Source organism: Tiliqua scincoides, chromosome 9, assembly GCF_035046505.1.
Source record: "Tiliqua scincoides isolate rTilSci1 chromosome 9, rTilSci1.hap2, whole genome shotgun sequence".
NCBI lineage: Eukaryota > Metazoa > Chordata > Lepidosauria > Squamata > Scincidae > Tiliqua > Tiliqua scincoides.
The window spans coordinates 1487506-1510627 of record NC_089829.1 but is presented as its reverse complement, the minus strand read 5'-3'; the positions used below and the strand labels follow the sequence as shown (position 1 = coordinate 1510627).

General features: G+C 48.2%; 1 protein-coding gene across 22 annotated transcripts in view; it reads left to right on the top strand.

The window, feature by feature from the left end:
• The first annotated feature begins 4534 nt into the window (after positions 1–4534).
• ARHGEF10L (Rho guanine nucleotide exchange factor 10 like) overlaps positions 4535–23122 on the top strand; it is a 100214-nt gene continuing 81626 nt past the window's right edge. For 13 of the 22 annotated variants that reach the window (XM_066637846.1, XM_066637856.1, XM_066637854.1 and 10 more), the window contains exons 1-4: positions 12541–13116; positions 17592–17754; positions 17889–18061; positions 19461–19640. The gene's annotated coding sequence lies outside the window, so the exon portion shown is untranslated. Of the gene's footprint in view, positions 4703–7235; positions 7551–11734; positions 11881–12540; positions 13117–17591; positions 17755–17888; positions 18062–19460; positions 19641–23122 lie in introns of those variants that run through there. The other 9 variants (XM_066637836.1, XM_066637838.1, XM_066637837.1 and 6 more) reach the window with 9 other exon arrangements.

Here is a 23122-nt window from a genome sequence, read left to right as displayed (position 1 = left end):
TTTTCTTCAGGCTGATTGTCAGTCCAAAATCTTGGCAGGCCTTGCTAAAACGATCCATGAGCTGCTGGAGATCTTTGGCAGAGTGGGTAGTGACAACTGCATCATCGGCAAAGAGGAAGTTCACGCAGACATTTCAGCTGGACTTTGGACTTCACTCTCAGTCTGGAGAGGTTGAAGAGCTTTCCATCTGATCTGGTCTGGAGATAGATGCCTTCTGTTGCAGTTCCAAAGGCCTGCTTCAGCATTACAGTGAAGAAAAAACCAAACAAGGTCGGTGCAAGAACACAGCCCTGCTTCACACTGCTTCAGATGTCAGTCTGATGTGGAGCCATCAAAGACTACAGTGCCCTTCATGTCCTTGTGGAAGGATCTGATGATGCTGAGGAGCCTGGGTGGACATCCGATCTTAGGGAGAATCTTGAAGACGCCGTCCCTGCTGACCAGGTCGAAAGCCTGAAAAATATCCCCAGTACAAACCGCTGGCAGCACCCCAAGGTTGCATAACTGCTCCCTTCTAATAAAGCATGATATCTTCTGAACCTTTAACCTGTATGGGTTTTTTTTTTCCCCAGAAAGTCACCATTCACTTCCCCTTCAGAAGCTGCACTGTTGGTCAATGTTCTAGTGAAGACATTCTTCCCCCCCCCCCAAGTAGTTGAAACGTACATACAGTATTATGTGACTTCATGGGTGCTCAGCTAATGGCTAGGTGGACCTACAGGCAAGTGCTGAGTGTACATTCAGTGGTAGACACTTAAAAGTGAGTAACTCTTTTAGAAAGAAACTCTGGGAGGACTAGAGGCTGCCTTTGTAATCAAGACTGAATTACCATCTCAGCTTGCAAAAATGAGAGTTTCTCATAAATCCTTAAAAATAATTACTCGGTTGCCCATGGTACCATTGGATTTGTCTTAACTTGCTGAATTGCTAGAGGCGTTGTGTGGGTGTGTCTGGAGTCCTCTGCTTGGTTTGTAGTACAAGACCAAATTTGACTGCTGTGCTTACCTGAGGAAAGCGTGGACAAACTGAATTTAATTTGGAAGAACTGCTGAGATTGGGGACAAGCTGACTTCAGTCTTCTACAGGCTGCTCTAAAGAACTGCAGCTGTGGTCAATTGATATATTGGGACAAGTGCACGTGCCCAGATTGTGGTGATGTATCAATATGTAGAAGTATAAATCTGCAGTGGTAAAACACCACACCAAATGATCTTGGCTCAGCATGATCTCATTATGATTGCTTTTATTATAGTGTTTTTATCTATGGACTCTTATTTAACATTATGAAGTGCCCTGCTGGATCTGATCATGTTCCTCCTGGTTCACCACCCTTTGCAAGACTCTCCACCACCAGCAGGTGCTTGCCAGAGAGATCCACTGGGTCCACATCAACCCTTCTGGTCTCTTCTGGCTGAGATTAATAGCAGCATCATCATCATGTTGGCAACCTTCAGTCTCGAAAGACTATGGTATCGCGCTCTGAAAGGTGGTTCTGGAACAGCGTCTAGTGTGGCTGAAAAGGCCGATTCGGGAGTGACAATCCCTTCCACTTTGGGAGCAAGTGCAGTCTGTCCCTGGTCTGTCTCCCTGGCTATGGGCCTTCCTTCTTTGCCTCAGACTGTTGGCCAAGTGTCTCTTCAAACTGGGAAAGGCCATGCTGCACAGCCTGCCTCCAAGCGGGCCGCTCAGAGGCCAGGGTTTCCCACCTGTTGAGGTCCACTCCTAAGGCCTTCAGATCCCTCTTGCAGATGTCCTTGTATCGCAGCTGTGGTCTACCTGTAGGGCGCTTTCCTTGCACGAGTTCTCCATAGAGGAGATCCTTTGGGATCCGGCCATCATCCATTCTTACGACATGACCGAGCCAACGCAGGGGTCTCTGTTTCAGCAGTGCATACATGCTAGGGATTCTAGCACTTTCCAGGACTGTGTTGTTTGGAACTTTGTCCTGCCAGATGATGCCGAGGATGCATCGGAGGTAGCGCATGTGGAAAGCGTTCAGTTTCCTCTCCTGTTGTGAGCGAAGAGTCCATGACTCGCTACCAAAAGCTGTGGTTAGTTTGAGAGAATCCTCCATTTACCTGCCCCACCTTTCTCAGGTTAAAAATGCCTTGCCTGAGAATAATAATAATAATAATAATACAGGCATTTATATACCATGTTTCTTGGTTGTCAGATTTCTCCTCAGACTTTAATTCAAGGCGGTTTACATGGGCAGGCTGTTCTAAATCCCCGTAGGAATTTTTACAATTGAAGAAAGGTTCTATCTTTCAATAACCACAACTTTTCAGATGGATCCTTTACGGTCTGTTGTCACTTTCTGGCCTCCAGATTCCTCCCAAGCAGGCTGACAAGCAGCTCCTTCATCTCTCCAAGAGCAGGTGGAATAACTCAGCTGGGTTTGTCTGCTGCTTCAAGGTCTTGCCAGTGCTAGGTGCCAGTGGCCTTGAACTGGTGACCCTCCGATGTTATCTTCAGGCAAACGGAGGATCAGCCCTCTAGACCAGACCTCCTGCCCTGAGAAACTCCCAAATCCTGCACCTGTCAGTGCTTTGCGGGGGGGGGGGGGGAGAACAAACCCCATGTCATGCACGCTTTGTGGTCTATCTGCACAGTCTCTTGTGAGTTACCACAATCCAACTGCCTCACCCGAATAGTTTTTGTCATTGTTGTGGTTACTGATGTGTATCTCCCAGGCCCAGCCCTTGTCCTCTTAAGGTTTTTTTTTTTTCTGTTTTAGGCTTTGATCCTATCCACACTTTATTGGGAGTAAGCCCCACTGACTATAATGGGACTTACTTCTGAGTAGACTGGCATAGGATTGGGCTCTCAGGCTTGTAAAGCAGGTGGGTCCTGATAGTGATATGCTTGAAATATAAGAACTTAAAAAAAAGCAGCTCATGGATCGTTTTAGCAAGGCCTGCCAAGATTTTGGACTGACAATCAGCCTGAAGAAAACACAGGTCATGGTTCAGGATGTGGACTCACCTCCCTGCATTACAATCTCTGCGCATGAACTGGAGGTTGTCCATGACTTTGTATACCTTGGCTCAACGATCTCCGACACTCTTTCTCTCGATACCGAGCTAAACAAACGCATCGGTAAAGCAGCTACCACATTTTCCAGACTCACAAGGAGAGTCTGGTTCAACAAGAAGCTGACGGAACATACCAAGATCCAGGTCTACAGAGCTTGCATCCTGAGTACGCTTCTGTACTGTAGCGAGTCATGGACTCTTCACTCACAACAGGAGAGGAAACTGAATGCTTTCCACATGCGCTGCCTCCGACGTATTCTCGGCATCACCTGGCAGGACAAAGTTCCAAACAACACAGTCCTGGAACGTGCTGGAATCCCTAACATGTATGCACTACTGAAACAGAGACGCCTGCGTTGGCTCGGTCATGTCGTGAGAATGGATGCTGGCCGGATCCCAAAGGATCTCCTCTATGGAGAACTCATGCAAGGAAAGCGCCCTACAGGTAGACCACAGCTGCGATACAAGGACATCTGCAAGAGGGATCTGAAGGCCTTAGGGATGGACCTCAACAAGTGGGAAACCCTGGCCTCTGAGCGGCCCGCTTGGAGGCAGGCTGTGCAACATGGCCTTTCCCAGTTTGAAGAGACACTTGGCCAACAGTCTGAGGCTAAGAGGCAAAGAAGGAAGGCCCATAGCCAGGGAGACAGACCAGGGACAGACTGCACTTGCTCCCAGTGTGGAAGGGATTGTCACTCCCGAATCGGCCTTTTCAGCCACACTAGACGCTGTGCCAGAACCACCATTCAGAGCGCGATACCATAGTCTTTCGAGACTGAAGGTTGCCAACTATAAAAACTTAAATTGAGCTGGGTACTGGGTAGGGTTTGTAATTTTAATTTGCTTTATGATGGGTCATGGACAGATTGTCATTCTAAAAAGTGGGTCCCAGTGCTAAAAGTTTGAGAACTGCTCCAGTAAGGTGTTAGTAAGTTGACACCCTTGGGGGAGGTTATATCATTAGTGACTACCATCATGTTATATATATATATCAATGTGTAATTTCTTGCAGAATTGCAATGAAACAAACTGTGCTTAAATATCTTTATTCTATCAAAAGGTACAACCAAAAAATCAGTGGAGGCGGGGTGATGGTAGATCACCACGCCCGCCACCTGGAGTGTTGCCCCGGCCACTGCATGGGTATGACGTGCTGGCCTCCCGCACCGGGTGACGAGAACCCTAGTGATGCCACTGACCTTCCCCCCCTTTTTTTTGCTTCTTGCAGGAATGCTTGAAATAAAATGTTGAGCATTCCTTTCTGGGGATAAATCTTTGGTTTCAGGGCATCTGTCCCACCAGGGGGCGTCCCAACCTTTACGCTACCTGTGTGCAATCGCTGGATTTCATTTCATGTTTTGTGTTATTAATAGCACACAGGACAAGTTTAGACCAGAGAGGGAGGGAGGGAGGGAGAGAGAGCGAGAGCGCAAAGTGTTACAAGAAGGTTCTTGTTGTTTGATGCTGCATTGCCCTTGGGGGACAAGACAAAGCCACTCTGAAGACTTGTCTTATGAGACTAAACAACTTTTTGTAGGGATGCTGAGCAGAATTTTAAATGCTGCAGAAGCTTGTAGATGGGTCAGTGTTTGCAGCTACAGACTCTCTTATCAGGAGGAGTTGTAATGTGTGTCTCGCTGATGGTTGAACAAATTCCCCTGGTGAAGGTTAGTGAAACATATCGGGGATGATCTGTAAAGTACAACTGCACCTTATGGGCTTTTCCTGTTGACATGGTCCCTGTTCCCAATGAATTACTGTTCCCATTTTGTCCTACTTCTTGGTGCTTGTGGGGTGCCTTATTAAAAATGCTGTCAGTGCCAGCTGCTGGGCTTATTGTTCTTCAGGGTACAGATCCTGCCCAGGTTCTTGGGAGTTAAATCTCAGTGGAGTAGACTCTGTCTCCCAGTGGATAGGCCTTGAGATGTACACATCGCATGAAGGTTGTGCTTGGCCCACTCTTTCACCTGCTACAGCTGCAGAGGTCTGTTCTGAATGGTTAATCACCTGTTTAGGACAATGTCTTCCTTGTAAATCTTTAACCAGAAGTACCTGCTCTCTACTGTCCCGTTAACAGGCGTGCCCAGGAGGCCTCAGGACGAGAAAGTTCATGGGAGAGAACTGGGGGGAGGGAAGAGGAGGAATTTCAGTGTCACAATAGAAGTCTGTGTGTGTGGCTGGGCCTGTCTGGTCCCCTCAGGAATCTGAAGTTCAGGGATCTGAACTAGCTTGGTGGAAACTAGACCCAGGGCACAAAAATGTCATGTGTTTTTTTTTCCACCAATCTTGGTTTCATGCACTGGGTTTTTCCAGTAACTTGCTGGCAGTGAAAAATAAGCAGAAGTTTGCTGTGTGTATTGCTATTTGCACATATCCCATTGCGCCGGCTCCCACAGGACAGGCTACTGCAAAAGAAATGAATATAAGATTCAGTAAGGGGGGAGGAGTCTTCAGCAATAATTGTGTAGCTGTGGGACTTGGGAAACTGACCCTGGATTTAAGAATTGGGGGTGTTATGAAGAGTGCCCTGTTCTCATCTGTGGAGCATTAGGAACACACTTCCTTTTCCTGGTGACTAGCAACTTGGAGCAGACCTGAAATTAAAAAAAAAACTGTGAAATTCCTTGGGTGTGCATTGGTCCTTGCATAACGCCTCCTGAAAATCCTCTATAAGGAGGAGAAAAGGAGCAACCCAGAAAATACGAAGAAAGAGACACGAAAGCCCTATCTGAAAAACTTTCTTGGCAGGACGAGGCCTTTTTGTGTCTCTGGGGGCTTGAACTGCAAGCAAGGTCTGGAATGACTTCCAACAGAGGAAGTCGGGCGGAAATCCTTTGCTTGGAAAAACGGCCAGCATCCAAGCAAGCCCACCTCACTTTTTTCTCCTTGGCTCCTCCAAGGGTTTCTCCTGCTTAAGTCGTGTTGCAATGATGGGAGCTATGCGAGAACATGATGACAGCACTCCTAAGACTAAAGAAAGCTCTGCTGTCTAGCTTGGGTCCTTGTTATTCGATAGCAGCGACACAGATGCTTCTGGAGTGTCACAAACAGGGCACAAAGGCCACAGCCCTTCCTAGTAGGAAGAATATTGCAAAGGTACAGTATAACATTTCTAGCTGATTTGGGATAAACAAAGCAAAACAAAATTGATAAGGTAGGAATTGGAAGTGATTCCCGGCAAACAAACCATGGAAATTACAGTTGAGCCCTGAGTAGCAATTTCTTAACTTATGATATTCCTCTCTCTGTTTCGGGTCTTTGCAGCCTGCTCAGTGTGCACTCAGGTACTACTGCTTTTCTGAGTGCCGTTTCTGCAGACTACAGTGCCACTGATAGCAGCTGCAGGGCACAGAAGTGGGCAGCTTGCACCAGCGTTTGTCACTGCAGCATTAAGGAGACTTTCCTGATTGCGGCTGCCCCATCCCGCTCTCTCCACAACTCTGCATCCTTCTTGCCCAACCTGCATCTAGCCTGAAGGACCAGGATGCTGCCCAGTCATGTCTCCCCATCGCTGCCCTGCCAGCCTGGCCATCTCCTCCTCCGGTGGGGTCAGTCAAGGCAGAGCAGTGTCATGCAGGCTTCCCCATGGCTATGGGGCCAAGTGCTGGGTCATGCTGTGAAATATCGCCACCAGTACTCAGGCCACCAGTTGTAAAGCACAACTCCATCTGTCTTTTCTCCTCTGTCTCTGACCTTTCCCCCACTCCCAAAGCTTAAGTTCCTTGGGGCAGCAAGCTGTCTCTTGAAACTTCGTCTTCTTTCTTCCTCCTATGCTTGGACGCAAGGGCGTTATCTTGACAGGTTTGCTAGCCCAGGGTCCTGCAGGTTGCCCACAGTCTTGTGTGTGTGGGCCGCCTCTCTTTTTTTCAACTAGAATCCCCACAGTCAACGCACAGGTGTGGTTTAGACAGGGAGTGCATATCAGCTGAGGTAGATCTTCTCTGTGGGCCCTCGTCTGCCAAAGAGGGGGCTGCTGCTGCTGTGCAATTCTTGTGCTTGCTGTGAGCAAGTATGCTAGCAGCCAGTAGAGGCTTCTGAGATCTGTCAGATGTCTGTCAGTGGGCCAAATATGTTCTAGCCCTTGTGAGAAAAGTTGGAGTTTGGGGGATCAGCAAAGAGGCTGAGCTTAATTATTTTCCTTGCATGTTCTTTCTTTCTTCCTTCCCCCTTCTTAGTAACCCCCCTTTTTTCTCTGTACAGGTGGCCCAACCAGGAACTGTGCACGGTTCCTGCACGGTGAGTCCAGGTGCTCAGCCCTCTCTGAGTCAGAGAGAGACAAGTTTTTTCCGCCCAGGGGGTGAAGCTGCTACTGCGTCAAGGAAGCCAACTGGGCTCAGTTCCTGCAAGTTGCTGCCTTATTCACATGTCACTGGTAAAGTGTCTTGCCTCACCTGGGCTCGTCATCAAGGAGGGAGCAGTCAGAAAGGACCAAGGCATTCACAGTAAAGACAGAACGCTTGACAAAGAAGCAGGAACATTTTTCTGTTCAGGACTTGGGTACCAACTCCAAGACCGGTAGGTTTTTCTTTCTTAATTTGGGAATAACTTATCAAAGCTGAGGAACTCTGGCTCAGCTGAGTATATCCTCTGAGGATATGTCATACTGTGTGGGTTAATTCCACACCTCCGTCTCTTTTAGCTTACCCAGGAACTTGCAGCAGGGCTGGGTTGAACTATCCTGGGGCCCTGAGGTGTGTCAAATCTAAAAGACTGCATCCCATAATATTCCCCCCCAAAAAAGTATCACTCTAAGGACGAAGAACATATAAATATTAAAGCCTTTTATATTTGTATGTACTGCATTCATGTAAAACTTGAAAATGTGAAACTTTTGTATTTAGAGGCTTCTCATAATGTGTCCCTAACCTGTAGCTTACTTAGAGCATAGGTAAGCCTGAGAAGTGAGTAAGTGTGTCAGCTGAGGCTTACTTCCAGGATGGCAGCCCTAGCTTGTGAATACATCTGGCCCTGGCTCTGCGCTGTTTAGGAGAGTCAACACAGTGCTTCAGGAGAGCCAGGGCTCAGCTCTGGGAATTGTTCCCCAGCAAATTGGAACAGGTGAAGTGGTAGAAACAGAAGGGGGGTATTCCTGTGCCTGTGCAGAGTGCTTTTGCTTGCCACTAAGTGACCACAAGGGGTCTCACTTTTCCTAGGATTTGAAGCTGGGAACTCAACTCTCTGGGCTGCATTTAACATCCTTTTTATGAAATTGGAGATGTATCCACAAATGAATCTGCAGCAGGCTCCTCTAGCCCAATATTTTTAGCCCTGAGATCCTCCTGGAGCAGAGGTGACAGGCAGGGGCTAACAATGCAGCCACCTTATACTGATGTAAACCCTTCCTTCAGTGTCAGCAACACTGACTGACTTCAGCTCTCCAGAGTTTTTCAGGCACAATTTTTCTTCTGTCTTGCCTAGAAGTGCTACTGGGGACTGAACTGGACAAAGTGGATGCGCTACAGTCATGCGCTACAAAGTGGATGCGCTACAAAGTCCACTGCGCTACAGTCCCCTCTGGCTAAGAATTAACAAATAAGACAGGGAATATTAAGTACTGTACTACACAAATTGTCAGTCATGGTTTCTACAAATGCTGTCATGGTACAAACAATTCTGGTGTTGATGCTGTCTTGATGTCAGATCAGACCAAAGGCCCATCTAGTCCGGCCTCTTGTTTCCAGAAGCCACCCACAGGATGCTTCCTGGAGGCAAGCAGGCAGGAAAGGCAAGAGCCCTGTTCTGCTGTTGTACCTCCCAGCAACTGCTCTTCAGTGGTAGACTGCCTTTGACTGCCTTTGAACAGCTCCTTGCAGCTGTCACAGCTAAGAGGCTCAAGGCACAAGCCTATTCATGTCTACTCAGAAGTAAGTCCCATTTTGTCCGATCGGGCTTATTCCCAGGAAAGTGTATATATTTGATTGAAAGTTATTTGATTTTTCTCTGTAAACCGCTTTGTGAACTTTTAGTTGAAAAGCGGTATATAAATACTGTTAATAATAATTAATATATAGGAATGCAGCCTCAACCAACTTGAAAGCGATTAAATCCTCCACAGAGTTTGGGGATTTGTGCAGAGTTGCCAATGGACAGTAAAAAAAAAAAAAAAAGATCCCATGACCTGCTGCTGTGCTGTGGGCAGCAGAAAGCAGAAATGCTCATGTTTGTGGGACAAGGAGCTGTTCAAGGCAGAGGAGCACCTCTTGGCTGAAAATAATTGGAGTGGCAGGTTTAAAGCCACTTTGAGAGGCTTCCTGTGTGACTCTCTGCCAAACTACTGTGCTTCTGGCCCTTAACACTCTTGATTTGGTAAACACTTGCAGTTTCAGGAGGCATTTGGGGAGGCTCTCAGTTTTAGAAGGGCGTGAAACTTCACTTCCTTTCTTACAGAGAACCACAACAGACCTTTTCACTGCATCACTGTGTTCAGTACCTTCTTGGGGCATGGATGGGGGGGGGGTTAGCAGAATAATCCACAGTTGTTTTGCTCTCAACTGCATTGGTAGCAGAAGTTTGAGTCAATATGGCTGACAAAGCAGCCTGCAAAGGAAGGACTGTACTTCTGTGGTAGAGTCCCTGGTTTGCATGCAAAAGGTTTGAGGTTCAATCCCTGGCAAACATCTCTGGGTAGGACTGGGAAAGGCCCTTCTCTGTCTGGAACCTGAGAGAGATGCTGCCAGTCTGTGCTGACCGGTAGATGAACCAAGGGCTGAACATGCTACGGCAGCTTCGTGTGTGGGGCTGGACCCATAGCTCAGTGGTGGAGCTCCTGCTTTGCTCGTTGAAGGCCCCAGGCTCAGTGGCTGACCTCAGCTCCAGGGCGGGCTGAGAAAATACCCCTGTGCCTGAAACCCTGAACAGGTGCTGCCAGACAGGTGGGCTAGTTCTGTACTATTCAATCCAGGGGGCTTCTTTCTGAGACCGTGTGCATATGATGAGGCTGTGCATTATGCTCCTTAAGAACATCTGTGCAGATTTGCTTGATGTAGGAATCTGTGCAGATTGTACAGATTTAGTGTTTCTTGGCATAAATTTTGGATTTCTTTGGGAGGGGGTGAGGGAGGGACAAGCTATGCCAGGGTTAACTAGATCAAAAACTGTGGACGTGCCCTTGAACACAATGGGAGGAAGGTTATGCAAAGCAGGTTCAACAAAAGTTCCTTGAACTTTTTCAAGCAGCAAAGTACATGTCTGTTTATGACCAGACATGTTGTTACGCACCCTCTCTGAAGGTTTCTTGCAGATCTGGATAGGGCTGTTGGTCTCACCAGCCTGCTTTGTTTTTCAAGGTATTGGTGACGAAATTGCTTATAACTGTTGACACTCAAGCTTTGTGGAGGGTTTAAGCACTAGATTATGACGATAAGTCTGTTGACTGGGACTTGGGTGTGTTGTTCCTAGGTGCGTATGTGTGTGAAGTTTTATAGGCCAGCTAGGTGAGAAAGTGATGGGTGTTGCAGATCTGTCCAGGACAACGTTGTCATTGTCATAGCACCCTAGAGTTGTATACTGTCTCTGTGCAAGGCATGCTTGGCCCCATATCCTTCTGCAACCCTGGCTGAGATCTGGCTCTTTGCCAACCACACCTTCAGACCTCTGCTCCATCCTGATGTCACTGCAACCAGTCTGTGTGCCTTGTAAATGGGACTTACATCTGAGTAGGCACTCCAAGGATTGCAGCCTGAACTAATTAGTCTTGTGTCTGTAAGGCGCTGGTATGTGTGTGAGTGCTAAGGCCTCCAGCAGCCAGACCCTGGTGCCTCATTGGGTGATTGCACAGCCAGAAAGATTGGCCAGGTCTTTACTTTACAGTGTCCCCTGGATGATGGCCAGAGAGGGTACTGCAGCTCCTTGTCTTCCCCGGATTAGGTGGTTTTGAGAAGCATTGAGGCCTGGCTGTTTCTGTATGTCTCGTGCTTCAGACTTGAGCAGCTTATTTCTATGAGTTTGGCTTGCTTTGCCCCCAAAACTGATGCATACCTTGCTGCTGATCTCTGGACCTGCTGATCCCTGATACTCTCTTCCATTGCAACAATTGAGGCTTAAATGTGTAAGTCCAGGGTGGGTGGGAGCAGCTGAGAAGGGAGTCTGACTTTTTTCAAACGAAACCCACTCAGATAAAACTGTCTTACTACTTCAGAAACCTCAGCAGCAGCACTTAGGGAAGGTTTGTTGATAAGATTTCAGCTACTCCCTCTTGTTGGATTTTTTTTTGTTTACATTCCGTCCCTCTCCAACCTTGACATTCTCAGTAGCTGAACATGAACTCCCAGTCCCATGTAATCCACTTCTGGGTCAGACAGGTCTCCTATCTCCTGAAGAGAGTGCCTCAAATCCCCATTGATCTTCCTGCAGAGAAGTGACTTAAAAACATTTTTTTTAACATGAAAAAAGTTAAAATCACAGGTCTCTTGGTGCTAATATGAAGGATGCACAGTGGCAGTTTCTGTAGATAATCTTATCTTGACTGCTTTGGCTATGACAGGAGCTGAATGGTTTTGATGACAGAGAAATTTAAGTCTGGACTTGGCAGTGCAGCTGGCAGATAAGGGACAGGGACAGCTGATATGAAAAAGGGGAGGGGACTGCGCATCAGAGAGACACCTTTTTTAGATGGTGCTGGCCTAGAAGGGTGTCCCAAGGCAGCCATTTCCAGGAGTTAGTCTTGGATAATTCAGCAGGTGGGTTCTGACCTCCAGGACCCCCTTTCTGGGTCTCAGGTGAAACTGACCTCAACCTATTGTAGACCTGTGATGTTCAAGACCCATCAACATCCCAGAGCAGCCTGGTATAAAGACTGTTCGGCTCAACTAGTCCTTTCAACAAGTCTGTTCTGATGCTGAAAATGGTAGGTGGCTTTTCCTTCCAAGAAGGTGTGGTTATCTGTTGGCTCCATCGGAGGTGTTTGCGCTCACATATCCTATTGGAATGGGGTCATCACGTCACAGGTAGAGCCCCTGCTTGGCATTCTGGAGGACACTTGTTTCTGGTGTCCTCGGCAGCCTCTCCAGGGGGGTCTGAGAAGGAAAGATTCTTCTCTGGAACCCCAGAGAGCTTTTGCTGTTCCTGAGGTTGACAGAGCCACAGTCCGACAGTACAAGGCAGGCCTGTAATTTCCCTTCCTTCAGGATCCTCCCAAATGAGACATGTTCAAAGAGGGTTTTGCAGCTTGTGCATCTGTTTTATTCAGATTATATCAGCGCGTGACTTAAAAGCCAGACAGGCCTATCAGTGGATACAGTCTGTGGGACAGTGGTTGAAATCTAAAACAGGCCTCAGAAAAGTGGAATATAATTTTTTTTTTTTTTTTGGACAGAAAAGTTGTGACAAAACAGTCAGTGGGAGATTTCCCACCAGCACGTGTCTGGTTAAATCTGGAGCGCCGACTCTCCTTGAACCGGGTGCCAATCCTGAGTAGCAGCATCCGATTTGCTGGTGTGCTGCCTTTTTTCCTCCCCCTGTGTGACAGATTGTGGGGAACTAGGCCAAGGGTTGATAGTTCCTTGGAAAGAGAGAGAGCGAGAGAGAGAGCGGCTAGTGCTGGATAGCCGTCTCCCATCCTTGGCCTCTGACGTGGAGCTGCCTCTGGCTTGGCCTCTCTCTCCTCCTCTTGAATATTCATGGCTTTGGGACCTCTGGGGGGCAGCGGGAAGGCCACAGCTGCCATTTGATGCTTGGGAGGTTCACTGCTGCACTGGGAAGGATCAGCTGGAAGCTGCGGCTGCCCCTACTGACTGCGAGAGGAGGCGGCAAGCACTCGCTCCTGGCAGTGTGGCCTCGTCTCCCTCCTGCTCTGTGTGCAGAGAGTGAAGTGGTCCAGACAAGGGAGCAAGAAGGACCCTGGTCGGTGCTTGGTGCAGTCCGGTGAGGCCTAGGCTCTCCTCGCCGGGCTATGGAAGGGCAATCTGGCAAAGGAGTCAAGACTTAACAGGAAGACCGGTGCGTGCAGGAGGTCTGTGCTTGGAACGAAGGTGGGAGAGAGAAAGAAGGCCGTGATTTTCTAAGCTGCACCATGGCTTTGCCTGCTGGGTTGCTGTCTACTCCTTTGTAGAAGCACAACAAAGGCGGGAGCGCAAAGAGGGGGGTAAGTGGACTGACCCCTTCGACCCTTCCAGATTCCTCTCTGGGCTTGCTTGGCCTCAGTGTAGACTGTGGCAGCAGAGGAACGCCTCTCTGAGAATCTGTCCAGCTTTCTGATTTCATTTATTCCCCTCCTCTCCCCAGTTTCCGTGGTCCTCACCCTCCTTAATGGCCTTTGCTTAGAGAAAATCCCTTCTCATTTCCCAGAATCTAGATGGGATAAAGGAGAACTGTAGGAGGATTTTTGGATGCCAGAAATGGTGGCGTAGAACTGCTGAAATAATGCCATAATCGCACCCTAAAAATCCTAGGAATTATTTTGTGTCATAATAAAGAATCAGTGGTAGAAATAACTTTTTTTTTAAATCACAGATTGGAATAATCCTTTTTTTTTAAAAAAAAAGTCTTTGCAAAAGGTTGGAATGTAGCTAGGCACCACATAACACTGTCCCCCAGGCCTACTGGATATTGGTGACCTTCCTCAGGCCAGCAGAAGTGGCTGGCATCTGACCAGGACAAATGTGTAAATATAGCCACAGTGGGGTGTGACGGACTCCCATCGTGGGACTGTGGGGGAAAGAGCAAGGGAGGAAAGAGGAGCAAATATGATGGGGTTTCTTGCATATTTGAGGAAGGGAGTGCAGGGGTGCTTCAGTGGTGTGTTCTTGGTTTGTGTGGGTAAGGTCCAGGGAGAGAAGTTAGTATGGGGAAGGGATCCCTGTGGTGGGCTGGGATATTCTGCTGGAAAATGCACCACTCATGGAGATGATCCCAGAAGTGGGAATGGAACGTGGACTCTACCTTTCGTGTAGGTAAAGGAGTAGCCACGGAGTCCCAGGTTCAACTACTGACAGAATCTGCAGGTTGGGCTGGGAAAGACATTTCTCTGCCTGAAACCTGGTGAAACTACTGCCCGTCAAAACAGAGCTCAATTGACTAAGGGCTGATCTGTGTACAAAGCAGCTTCCTGTGTCGTTCTTGCCAAGGACGTATTCCTGGAAGGTTTTTGAGTCTGCTTATTGCTTCCTCAATCTCTAAGTTGGTGTTTGCCAGGAGAGTTACGATGAGCATGCCACAAGAAAGAAATGAATAGAACAGTGAAAGGCTCTTGTAAGCCAAAAGGGCTCCATGTCTGGAGGAGGTTCCTTGTCCATCTCTGCATGAGTTACCATTCTGGCTTTGCTGCCTTTCAGGCAGCATCTGCTGAGGGTGAATACTTCTGTAATACTGTATCTATGTGTTGTGAATGATAGAAATGTTCAGTCCCTCCGAGTACAGAGAGATGACAGAATTACCTGCCCTGAAGAAGAGGCTGCCTGTTGCTTATCTGTGTGAATAGGCATTCTGACAAGTTGCTTTCTGAACAGAAGCTACATTCAGAACAGGGACAAACAGAGCCATAATGAGTAAGCTGCACTGAGGGTAAGGGTGCCTTATCATTGCCTGTATGTTATGTATGTATTTAGCTTTGTAAACTGCTTTGTGAACTTTCTGTTGAAAAGCAGTATATAAATATTCCAGCTGGGTTGGCTTGCCTATAGACGGGCCGAGGTGAAGGGTTGTGACCCTGTCCCGCACTGCAACCCTAACCTGAATTCTTCCTCTCCCAGCAGCTATGCATCACCTTTGGTGCTGTGTAGTGGGCTTCCGCTAAGAAATGTTTGGGAGGTGGCAATAGAAGCAGAGGCCCTGGTTTATCACAAACTCAAAATTTTGAAAGCAAAATTAATGCGATTGGCATTGATGATGAGAACTGAAAGACCATCTGGTAGGGCGGGGGAAAAGAGCATGATTACATCTCTGTGCCATAATCACACTTTAACCACCTGAGATTTTCCCAACTCCATTATCAGGCCTGGTTTTTGGGCACACAGCAGCATAGATGCTCCCCAAGGATTCTAGCTAGTAGGGAGGGCTGCTGTTTTGTGGCTTATCCATCCTGGGATTTCATTGCTTCAGTTCTCACCTTGTTAGTTTTGTCAGTGCAAGTTGCTGTTGTCTCATGGGGTTGTCATCCTTTGTCTGGGTTGCAGAAACCCTCTGCACACTTTCCTGGGAGGAAGTACTGGAATGAGTACATGAATATGATTGTGCGGTGAATGGGGGTATCTTGTCTCTGGTGCACATGTTGGTAAATGTACGTGTGTGAATGCTGAGGCACCGGGCAGCATGTAGCATGTTGCACCTTTTAGCTGCGGACCTGTATTTTGAGCAGTTGATGACAGATTGCCGGATTGTTTAAAGCAGACCTTTTTTAGCCAAGAAGATCCTGCTGTGTACCCCTTGGTTTCTAAATCAGCAGAGAAAGCAGATGCAGCACACTGTAGAAATATTCAGGACTATTTTTTAACTCGGTACCAAAAAGTAAAATGCCATTAATTCAGCATAGAAGCAAAACCTCAGATCAGCCATTTTCAACCACTGTGCCGTGGCACACTGGTGTGCTGCAAATGGTCTGTAGGTGTGCTGCGGGAGTATGCGGAAGGGTCACTTATTAGGAGAGCCATTGGGGGATGTAAGCCCCCCCACCAATAACATGGTGTGCCTTGACAATTGTCAATTGTCAAAAAATTGATGGCGTGCCAAGAGCTGACCTTAGATGGTCAAATCCACGTGTCTGTTGAAACTTGGTTGAACCCACATACTTGTCATTAGCAGGGCCAGCTCAAGACTTCTTGGCACCTCAGGCGGCATTCCAAGTGCTGTGCCCCCTTACCTGGTGATGTGCCTCTGGTCCTCCCTGTCAGGTCTGTGTTCTGGATAAGGCAGAAACACAGCCAACAAGGTGGTTCAGGAACAGGTGCAGATTGCTGGAGTCAGCAGGATCAGCAAACACCTGTGACTGCCTCACCCTGGGTGTGGCTTAGCCTACACCGATTGGCCACTCCAACTACTTAATGTTTGGTCTGTTGAGCTTCCAGTGCAGCAGTAGGAGTGTAGTAGGAGACTACTGAACTGCTGCCAGTAACTTGGGAGGCTGGATGTGAGTATATACGTGTTGTTACTGACCATGGAATGAACTCTGACTGTGTATCTTGGAAAACTGATTTGGATTTGTTGTTTATGGACTGACTGCTCATCGTGCTGACTAGGACTGTTTACTGATTACTCTACCTGTGATAACCCTTGCTCTGAAATATAACCACTGCATTCAAAGAACTCTGCTGGTGTATGCTGTTTTGTGTACCTGCTCATCCAAGGTTCCATACAACTCTTTACCAGACAAAGGGTTGCAACTCTAACACTCCCAGTCCCTGGATTGGGAAAAGGATGGAGAGGAAAGTGGTGGGCTAGTCAGTGGCGTTGCTGGAGGCAGCAGCACCTGAGGCAGAGATGCCATGACATCACTTCCTGGTTCTCCTGGAGGAGGAGGAGGCTGCCGTGGTGACTTTCTGATCGGGCCGTCCCCCGTTCCTTTGGAGGCTCTCATTGAGGCAGGGGAGCAGCAGTCCAGTCACAAAGCTGCCAAGACAAGATGAGGTGGTGGCAGCTGGTGCTGTTCCAGGAGTGCTGCTGCTTATTCTGTTGCTGCTGCCACTGCTGCCATATTTGCTGGGCCTCATGGCATCCCATCCCCACTTGCTGCACCAGTGGGGCAAGAACTTCTCTCTCCTATGCTCTAGCCCAGGGATGGGCAAACCTTGGCCTGGAAGCCATTTTTGGCCCTCAGGGACCCCCAGTCCGGCCCTCAGCAAGCCCCCAGTCTCCAATGAACCTCTGTCCTGTCAGAGATTGTTGGAGCCTGCACTGGCCCTTGACTGCTGTTTGCAACCACCAGATGTGAACTGCGGGCCAAGTTAGACCAAATCCTTTTAAGTCTTTTAGAGATACAAAATTATGCATGGGAAGGGAAGGATAGAGTGGATAGGGAGATGCTCTTTTCCCTCTCACACAACACCGGAACCAGAGAACATCCACTAAAACAGAGTGTTGGGAGAGTCAGGACAGACAAAATAAAATATTTCTTTACTCAGCATGTAGTTGGTCTGTAGAACTCCCTGCCACAGGATGTGGTGATGGCATCTGGCCTAGATGCCTTTAAGAGGGGGATTGGACAAATTTCTGGAGGAAAAATCCATTATGGGTTACAAGCCATGATGTGTATGTGCAACCTCCTTATTTTAGAAATGGGTTATGTCAGAATGCCAGATGCAGGGAGGGCACCAGGATGCTGGTCTCTTGTTGTCTTGTGTGCTCCCTGAGACATTTGGTGGGCCACTACGAGATACAGGATGTTTGACTAGATGGGCCTATGGCCTGATCCAGCAGGGCTGTTCTTATGTTCTTAAATCTCCATGTGTTTTCTGCTTTTCCCTGGGCATTATTTTAAGCCCCTCCCATTGCATCTGAACAGCTTACATCTCCATGTGTTTCTGGCTTAATCTGTATGTTTTCAATGTGCAGGGAGCGTGTGGCAAGTAGTTCACAGTTCTCATGTGGTTCTACATGCCTTTATTATATTTCTCATGTGTATTACAGGTCCAGCCTTGTTATACATGGATTTGACTCAACACGAATGGCCCCTGCAAATGAGAAGGAATGTGCTGATCCTGCAGAAGGGGAAAAATGCACCCCTTTAAAATTGCAGTTTAAAAAACTGCTTCTTACTGTTGCAGAGAGACAGTCATACAAGTGATTACAGGTATAACCTAAGTATCCACAGATTTTTCTGTCTCAGAGCTGATGAGAAGTGCCCTTTAAATGGAAGGAAAACAGTTGTTTGATAATGCAAGAGAGGGCAGCTGGCTGACAATCCATCAATCATTCTGTCTATAGGCTTCACTCCTGCCTTCCCCCTGAGCATGTGAAAGAAGGCTAAATGGCAGCGATTATCACCTTCTCCATTCTTTCCCCCTTGCTGGGGCTCCTGGTGAAGGGAGGGATTGCTGCCTCCTAGTGAAGCCTAAGCTCCTGAAGAGAGACTGATTACGTCTGTGTGCATTACAAAGGTCAGCAAAGCTGTTTTTAAATCACCAGAGTAAAGAGACTTTGTTTTTTAAATTGTTTTGCTATAGTGCCATATAGTGTGAGTTCTTGGAACAGAACCCTCCCAAATAATGAGACTTAACCTGTATAAATAAGCTCAGTAAAATTCATTCATGTAAGTTCCATCTCTAATATATTCAATTATGTATATTCAAATTTGAAATGTGAATTCTTTTTTTTCCTGGCCACTACACAGTGTCAGAGGGACTATATGGCCCTCCTGCCAGAATGTTTGCCGGTCCTTGCTCTCGCCTGCCACTCTCCTCCACACTTTCCCTTTCATTCTGTCCCTGTCTTCATTTTCCAGTCCAGGGAGTGGGGGGAGGAGGAGGAGCAGCAGTGGAGAGAAGCCCCCCTGTCAGTCTTCTGTCTGAGACCACTGCTTCAGGTCCCAGTCCTATCCAACTTTCCAGCAGCGGTGTAGCTGCAATGCAGCCCCGAGGTAAGGAAACGAATGTTCCCTTCCCTTGAGGAGCGCTTTGTGACTGCCTCCTCACCACAGGATGCAGCGCATGCCTCAATGGCATGGCTGCACTGGCACTGGAAAATTGGATAGGATTGGGCCCTTAGCCTCATGGCTGAGCCCGCCATGCTTATTAATAAATATGATGGCAGTACTTTCTTGCTGGGTACAAAGGACTGAAGTATGGAAAGGGTTTGCGGCACTCTTTTTGAACCAAGGCAGGGCTGAGCCCCAGAGCTGCACAGCCACAGCAGAGTGCCTTTTCTTTGGTGGGCAGATGCAGCCCTTTTTGGGTCAGTGGGTGGGGCTTTTGACTCAGAGGTGCTGCTTTCAAATAGCTCAGAGTTCCCAATAATGGACAAAGCACCTTTTATGGAGGCACATGTTTAAGAATGCCAGCAGTGTCAGCAGGAATATCAGAGAAGAGGAGGAAGACTGGGTTTTGAGGGCAGCCGCCTGTTCCTGCTGGGACTACAAATCTCCCTGAGGCAGGCTGACCAAACCCTGCCAAGGAGCAACAGCTGGGCTCTGACTCAGGCAGAAAGACCATCTCTTGCATGGCTCCCATCTGGTTAACCTTTGTACTGGCGCCTCCACTGCGAGCAGACCAGTTGGCAAACGGAATGCTGCTGACCCTTGAGCCCCTTGTGTTTCCTGCCCTGTACATTTGTGCAACTAAGTTTTGACCTGCAGGCCTGAGTGGAGGCGAAAGAGAGACATGGTGAGTTTGCTCACCATGCTCAGAGGTGGCCTTTACCTTCACACAGCACTGCAGGTTTGAACTTCTACCCGAATGCTTTGCAGCTCCCTTCCTTGGGGCATTCATATGCTTCGATTCTTGCTGTGCTGACATTGAAACCTCACTTCCTGTCCCTCCTTGCGTGTTTTGATCTCTGCAGCCACTGACAGAGGGAGCTGGTCTGGAATGGAGTTATTGGCCGGGCTCTCCCTGCAGCTTTCCAGATGTCGCAACGCTTTCCCTGGCTCTGGCTTCCTGCAGTGTCTCATGCAGTGACTAGGCTTCCCTGTCAGGGCAGGGCATTTTAGAGCCGGGAGAAGAGGGGAGCAAAGGGAAACGGGTACGTTCTGTGTTTGGGAAGTGTGTTTGGGCTAGGAGGCAAGAGGAATGTTGCCATGACTGCCCAGGGACCATCAGATTGTAAGGAGGGCTGCCATTCCCCTTCAAAATGTCCCAGTCGGCCCTCTCTTCCCAGATGGCACGAGAGAACCCAATGAGGGTAGCTGGATTCAGGGCTTTCCTGGGCTTTCTAAGGAGGGCTGCCATTCCCCACATGTTCCTTTGCTCTACATGGAGACCCTGCTCTGGATCTTCTTTCAGCTTAAATATGGCATGTATCTGCATGGTCTTTGGGGCTGTGGCCCCAGTCTTTTGGAATGTCCTTCCTAGGCAGGAAACCTAGATGCACATGGATCTGGTTTTTCAGGCAGAACTTTAGCTGGGAATCTGCTTTGGTTTTTTAAAAAACTCCCTCCCTTTTCCTGTGGGGCCAATTCCCCTTTGGGTCTGCAGCTCTTCTAGTTTGTGAGGGTAAATTGTTTTGCTGTGTTATGATGATCTTGGGATTGGTTTGGGAGCAAAGACTGATCCAGTTAGAGCCTATTCATGCATAAGTTGTAAGAAGGCCTCCTCTTCCTCTTCCCATTTGGCGATGGGGACAAAGCCAGCCCAGGAAAGTCTTGATCCAATTACCCTCACTGGAATCTCTCCTGCCACCTGGGAGGGGAGGACCAACTGGGACATTCTGACTGGTTTTAAGAGCTCTGGGTTGCACCCTGAATAATTGAGCACAGTCCAGGGGATGTAATGGTTTAGTGGCCAAGTCGAGGGCACATTGCTCAGGGGAGGGAGCAGCTTGGACTTGGCTTCCCCATGAAGAATTTCTAATACGAGTAGCTAGAGGAAAGGGCTGGTCTGAGGCGTTCTTGACTTCTGGAGATGTTTGCTCCTCCTGTAGCAACAACTTGAGTGTTGTCAGGTCTCTTGGCTCACCCTCCCTATCTAAGCCATAGCAAATGAGAGGGATGCCTCTTGTTTCAGATGACTGCATCGTATGTGAGCATTAAGTGTTGGACTTAATGTGCAATCTAAAAACTGGCCCCTCTCCTTCTCGAACACACCCCTTGCTCTGGACACAGCAGCCTTGTGTTCTGGAGCAGAAGCCTTTCCTCAAATGTTCCCTGCTCCTTCCTTCTGCTTTCAGTGCACCGGAAGCCCTTAGGAGATGTCTTGCCTCCACAGCTGCTTTAATTATTGCCAGAAACAGGCAGGGAGGCCCCCTGCATTATCTTTTCAAATAGTGTTTCACTTGGCTTTGCATCAGCTCACGGGATGCACCCTGTTCTCTTCTGAACACCTCCCATTTTGTGTCTTGTTTCTCATAGGGTCTGGCGGCCTCCAGTGTTTGAGAGAAAGGAATGTAGATAAGCTTGTTCAATTCTAAATGGGGAGGGGTGCATGTTAAATGCATGACTGCTAAAGGGTGTGGCTGCACATGCCTGCACATTCTGGTGGCATGAAGTACTCTGGAATGTGCATTTTTTGCATGTCAGTGCTACAACTTTGTACCCTTCTGTTGCAATAGCATGTTGCATGGAGAAGGGCTGTCAAGCAATGACAGGACTTTGGACGCTACTTGACTTGCTTCCAAATCAACCTGACCTGGGAAATAAACTGGGCCCACCTGTGGACCTCCAAATGGTCTCCCTCCAGCCCAGCAAGCCTAACTGGCTCTCTTATCCTGCCCGTCTCCTGATCCCACAAATTCCCTCCATTTAAATCTCAGTTAGTGGCTGGTGGCAGCAATGTAGTGATGGGTCCTGGCAGTAGTCCACCTCATTTCCCACAGGCAACTGCATCTCCTTGGCCCCCCGAGGGGGGGGGGAAGACATTGCCTCCTTTCCTTCTCCCCATGACCACATCACAGCTAATATTGGGTTTAAAGTGAAGGGTTGGGGATTGGGGGCCAGTGGTGAGAGGGGGGAAGTTTGGGGACTGAGTGAGCAGGAGGCACATAAGACAGGAATTCTTCTCTGATTTGGATTAAAATCTGAGCTGGATTTTAAGAACCAGGGTCTTAATGCTCACCTCTCCCTTGAGATGTGTATTATGAGCTCCCCAAACCCTCATGCAAGTCCCAGAACTACACATTTCACCTCCGTCTCTACTTTTATCGTAGCAGATTGTGATGAAAACAAGGTGAGCATTAACTGGACCGCTCTGAGCATCACTGTTGAATGTGCTGTCCGAACAGTGATAACGTGTTGTTCCAATATCTGGACTAAATCCTGCAGCAGTCCACTCCTTGTCATTGGCTGTTCCTCTGTGACGTCACTGAATGTCCGTGGACGTTCCAGCTGCTCTAGAGAAGAGAGGAATTGTTGGCAATGGAATGTGGAGAAGCCTTTTAACTGGCAAACGAAAGGTTGATTTGGCTGGGTGAAGAATCTCCCTCAGGCCCCAGTTTCTGGGATAAGTTTTGTTAAAATTGGGAAATGGGACCATATTTTGGAAGGGACAGAGGCTGCAGTTCTTGCTGACTCTCTTTTCTGGGGCTTGGGCAGCTACAGAGAGTTCAGGCCTGCTTGATCCTTGACAGCTGCCATATGGTCTCCACCTGACCGATTTTTCTCTTGAGCTCCTTAGTCTTCTCCCCCTTTTGGGTTGGTTTTTTTTTTTTGCCGTCTGGCTCCTGCAAGCAAACCTCTGATGGATGACAATTAGCAGGTTCATTTCTTTTTTCTGCCTCTTGAAAATAACTGGTGGAAATTGCTAATTGCTCTAGGAATTTTTTTAAGAGATCTGTTTGTTGCTGAAGGGCAAGCAGAGTTAATACCACTGCTAAACCTGAGGGAGGGTGGGTGGCAGCAGCTGTAAGGAAACTGCTGACACTGTCTGTGCCTGCTGGATGCTGCCATATGCCAACTGATGAGACCTTGGGGGGGAGGAGGGATTTCTCTGCCTTCCCCCACTCTGTGTGCAGGAGGGTTAATGGCAGGGGAGCAGTGCTCCTGGGCTGGAATTAGTTGCATCTTGGGGTGTTTACATATAATTGGATGCTTTACACTAAGAAGTCTTGTTCAGAAGCCCTGTTTTATCTCTGTATTCCATTAAGAATTGCCAATCACTAGCTTATACCGCTAGGTGCTTACACTTGCACTGGGGCTTCCCAGCACATCAGACATTGAGTAAACCATGCACTAGTCTCTCTGTGGCGCTTGTGGAGGAATGTGTCCATCCCCACCTTCTCTGGGAGAGGCAGGAACTGGCTGAATGAGGGATGGGAAGCCAGCTGACCTGGAGACGCGCCCAGTGAAATTTCCCTTAGAAAGGTTTGGCGGATGCACTTTGTGTAGGGTTGTGACTGATCATTGGAATGGGTCAGGAAGGGCTATTCCTGTAGGGCAGATTGGCTGGTGACCTTGCCATCCTGCACCTTGTTGTGAGGCAAGGCTGCCTCTCCACAGATCGGTCTATGCCATCCGGACCCTGCTGGGTGCTCCAGCTGGCAATTAAGAGTGTTGCAGGCAGCAGCCAAGAATT